The sequence below is a fragment of the Marmota monax genome, unplaced genomic scaffold, assembly GCF_021218885.2.
Source record: "Marmota monax isolate L192 unplaced genomic scaffold, Marmota_monax_Labrador192_F-V1.1 WCK01_AAM20220418_F8-fsc00072, whole genome shotgun sequence".
NCBI classification, from domain to species: Eukaryota; Metazoa; Chordata; class Mammalia; order Rodentia; family Sciuridae; genus Marmota; species Marmota monax.
The window spans coordinates 3,045,832-3,050,538 of record NW_026692356.1 but is presented as its reverse complement, the minus strand read 5'-3'; the positions used below and the strand labels follow the sequence as shown (position 1 = coordinate 3,050,538).

At 36.4% G+C, this 4,707-nt stretch overlaps 1 pseudogene; it reads left to right on the top strand.

Annotated features, from left to right (window-relative positions):
• Positions 1-4,196: 4,196 nt before the first annotated feature.
• LOC124091387 (U2 spliceosomal RNA) lies at positions 4,197-4,364 on the top strand (annotated as a pseudogene).
• The last annotated feature ends 343 nt before the right edge of the window (positions 4,365-4,707 follow it).

Here is a 4,707-nt window from a genome sequence, read left to right as displayed (position 1 = left end):
GATTCCTTAATTAATGGAGGCGATTCCCCCCGTTAAGATGGCTTAGGTTTGCTTCGGACAGCTTGGGGAGAGAATGCAAGAGAAACTCACAGTTCTTTCTCCTCTAACTCCTGGAAACATGTTGTGACAGTCTTCCCCAGAGTATTTTAGGGTGAAACTGCCCCTGGAGACATGACTTTTAAATATGGTGATAGGTGAATGCTCTGTTTGCTTTACATTTTGTTACAACTAACATGAATCAAATCCTGCCCAACCATGTCAAAAAGAATAAATTGGGATCTGGGAAACATAAGACCAAAAACAAACAAAAAAAACCAGTAAGGTCAACTCTTACAGGGTTGCCAGATTGGCAGAATAGGCAAGTGAAGGTGAGAACATGGAGAAGACAGGTGTCCACAGCCTGGGGCTCCCACTCCCTGTAATGTAGACTCACACCTGTCAAATCTGAGCTTACTTTGGTGCCTGATTATAAGCAACATTCTTCCCATCCGGCTATCAAACTATTCCTCCCAAGCCAGTGGAAAAAATAACAAAGCCCTAGGCTTCTCTTGTTTGGACCCTTTGATGTCTCCATTCTTTTAAAACAAATGAGTCAAAGTCATTCGAGGAACCTGTCCCATCTCCATTCCTTGTCCCCCACCCAAATGAAAGCAATGTTTTCTAGTCAAGTTTCCACAAGTCAGGATGATATATGAGTTTATCAATATCTTGCCAAATCTGTTGTTTTCAGATTCACATCGTAACGGAAATGATAGTAGTTTATACTTTTTGAAAACTTTTAGCATCAGATTCCTTTCCCAGCAGTGGAAACCTTTCTACAGAAGCTGCTCTGAAGACATAAGGAAGTGGTGCATAGCCCACCCTCTTAGGGGTCTGAAGGCATTATCTGAGGAAGCCGTTCACAAGCCCAAATTTCCCTATGAACTTGTGGCTTCCCTTGAAAATGAATTAAATTCTTAAAATTCTATATTATAATATATCTAGGGTAATTTTAATATAAAAATATTAGTAAATAACTTACCATCAGGAAAGCAGAAATGAATAAAGGTAACATCATATAACTCTATCTTAGGATCCCTGAATTTTAAGCACATGGACTCACAAAAATATGTAGATAAAAATAACCGTGTTTTTCCACTGCTATACAAGTTATGACAGGTAATCATGAAGGAGAGCTGCTCAGTGCTGCCAACAAGTTGGCAAAGTACGATGTTTGGGGCCACTCTTTGGTGGAAATTAAGAAAGTCAAGTGGAATGGAAGTCACAAGCTTCTGATCCACTCTATATTTTACCATCTTGCAAAGGACTCATCAAGAACATTTTCTGTAAGGGCAGAAGACTACATGTGGTCTTAATTTTACCATCAGTGTAATGATTTTCATTACACATCAAATAATGGAGAATGTCAAACCCTTCACATTTCTCACAACCAATTCTCTTTCACAATGTCAGTGCTTTTCATTCCAAGGATCTTGTCATGTTTAGTTTTTCAAAAATTCAATTTGCCTTGAAACTGTTGAAGGGCATTCAACCTTGAAAAATATGTACTTTAAAAAGCAGATTCTTTGAATCATATGTATGTTTTAAATGTATTGTCAGTGGTGGTTTGCTAAACCCTTTCTCCAAGAGAAAAAGAAAAAAAGTCCTGATTTGTTGTGTTTGCCAATTTCTGTGGTGTAAATGTTCCCACTGTGGCTGATTCCAGGCTACCAATATGGCATCACTGAATGCAGAGTTGAGAAGAGATTATCCTCATGAGTAGGTATGAACAAGTTCCAACATGCCACTGATTTAAACCTATATGCAAACAGGTGCATACAACTATAGGTATAATTTAACAAATATGTATAAAGGGAACACCTGTATAACTCCACCAAAATCAAGAAATGGAATATTTGACCTAATCCCCAAAAGTCTACGATATACCTCCTCTTCCTCATTAGTTAACCACTGTCTTCACTTGTAGAATCAACTCTCCCTTGCCATGTACTTTTATCACGTAAGTATCCATCCCTAAGCATTCTGATTTAATTCAGCCTATTCCATCTATACATAGATGGAATTTATACATAGATGGAATCATGCACGGTACATTCTTTTCCTATTCGCTTATTTTGCTCAACATCATGTTTGTGAGATTTAGCCAAGCTGTTGCATGTAGATAGAGTTCATTCATTTTTATTGCTGTATTGTGTTACAACATGGGAATATACTCAGTGATCCTCTGGAGCCAGCCTGTGAAGACCCATGGGAGCTGATTGTTAAATGTTCATGGGTTTTGTAAGCTAGTTGGTATCATATTGGGAGCTTGAAATTGGCCACTATGGAAGTATTTACACTGTGGAATTTGGCAAATGCTTCAAATCAGAGCTTTTCCTCTCTATTGTTAAGCATCTGCCAGCATGCCAGTGGATGGATGTACAATAAGTAGATTCATTTATTCTACAGTGAATGGATATTACCACAGTAAATGGGTGTTTCCAGTTTTTGCCTATGAACATTCTCTTCTATGTGTAGAACATTCTTTTCTATGGTAGAATGCACTCACATTTCTAAGGGACAGTGTATATAGCCTAGGAGTGAAATGCTAGGTGATATGATAAAAATTAATAATGAAAATAGTGCATACCAGAATTTATTAAATGTATTTATATATGATATGATATGCATGTGTTCAGTTTTAGTTAATAATGTCAAATAAAGTTCCCAATCCACATCAAGCCCTCGCATGTCTGTTTGAGAATTCCTATAACTCCTGTTATTCCTATTACACCCCTTGGTATTGCCAGACTTGTAAACTTTTGCCAGAGTAGCGGTTGTATACTTATATGTCATTATGGCTCAAAGTTACATTTTCCTAATTCCTAAAGAGTTTTGAGCACTTTTCTTTATGTTGTTTGGTCTGTTTGATTTTTTTCTCATGTAAAGTACTTGTTCAAATATTTTGCTGGGTTTTTTTCTGTCTATTTCTTATTGATTTTTCAAGGTCCTTTATATATTCTGGGTTTTGTAATACAAGCATCTCATGCTGTATATTTCTAATTCTTTTTTTCCTTTTCCCTAAAGTATGGTGACATATTTGTTATTCCATTAACAAAAATCTTATTCACAGTAATATGAGTACATTGGTACAAACTCTAGATTTATTATGATCTGTGTGCATGAATTTTGTTTGACCCCCTTCAAACCTCTCTGGAATCACTTCATTTCTCTTATTGTCAGCTAAAATTTAAAGATGAAATGTAGAGATTCTTTTCATTTCTGTGAGATTAAAAGAGCCATGGAGAAGAGAGAAAAATTCTCTTGAGTTATGCCTAAGATCTTGTGTTCTACTATCTATGTCAGCTCAGATACTTTTAAATGTCCTAGGTCCACTTTATCTAGGCAGTGGTTCATTTTCAAAGATTCCAGAAGCTTCCTGCAACCCAACACAATGCCCTGGCAGATATAATTCCCAATAACTTTCTATACCTTTTGAGCCACTATTGAAGGTTCATGGTAAAGGAGAAAAAGGAAACAAAAAGATGATCATATAATTCAGAATCCACCTCTCCCCTAAAGCTACTGTTTATTAATCAAACTGAACTTTGTTGTTCCTATACTGGTTGAGTTTTATCTATGATACTTGAAAAATTTGCCCTCCTTTGTAAAATGAACAAAAGAGCTTAACAGTATCTAACCTTTAAAAAGAAAACAGAAATAAAAACATAAAAACTTTTTAACAAGCTGGGCACTGTGGCACACGCCTGTAATCCCAGTGGCTTGGGAGGCTGAGGCAGGAGGATCGAAAATTCAAAGTCAGCATCAGCAAAAGCGAGGTGCTAAGCAACTCAGACCCCATTTCTAAATAAAATACAAAATAGGGCTGGGGATGTAGCTCAGTAGTTAAGTGCCCCTGAGTTCAATCCCCAGTGCCACCCCCAAAAACAACTTTTTAGCAAAAGATTCTGCTTCTAAGATAAACAACCATTAAGCAGGAGAGATATTCCAAATAATATTCTCTGTTCAAAATCCCTTTTCATGTGGAAATTTCAAATACTTTATTAAGTAACTCTTAGATCAAAGAAAACATAGAACAATACTGAAGAATTTCCAAAAGTATTGTTAATGAAAATAGTGCATACCAGAATCTATTAAATGTATTTAAAGAACTGATTAACTTCACTCTTTATAATAGAAATGCAAATTAGAAGTACACTGAATCAGCCTTTTGGCTAAGATTAAGTGTAGTATCTGTTCTTATTAATTTGATATTGGATACATGCTCTATTTAAGGACAATGTGTTAAATGAATTTTTTGGAGCCAGGGAGATCAAATAGGAGTTATTTCATCCACTTCCTGCATTGCCCTGAGAGTACATCCTGCAAGGATGTACAAAAAGATGATCATATAATGATTATATAATCATATAATCAGGGGGTACGGGTGGTGGGGGAAAGCATACTGAGATACCATTTCTCATTTACCAGACTGGAAAAATTTTTTTCTTTTTTCTTTTTTTCTTTTGGCCATCAGGAATGTAAAATGGAACAGCTGCTATGGAGGGGAACTTGCCAATCTCTAGCAAAATTATATACATTTACCCTTGACCCAGCAGCACTGCTTGTTAAAGCAAAAGACTAGAAACAACCCAAATGCCCATCTACAGAAGACTGGGTGAATAAATTGTGGTGTCGCTGCAGGGTAGAGAGATCCAAAATACTGCA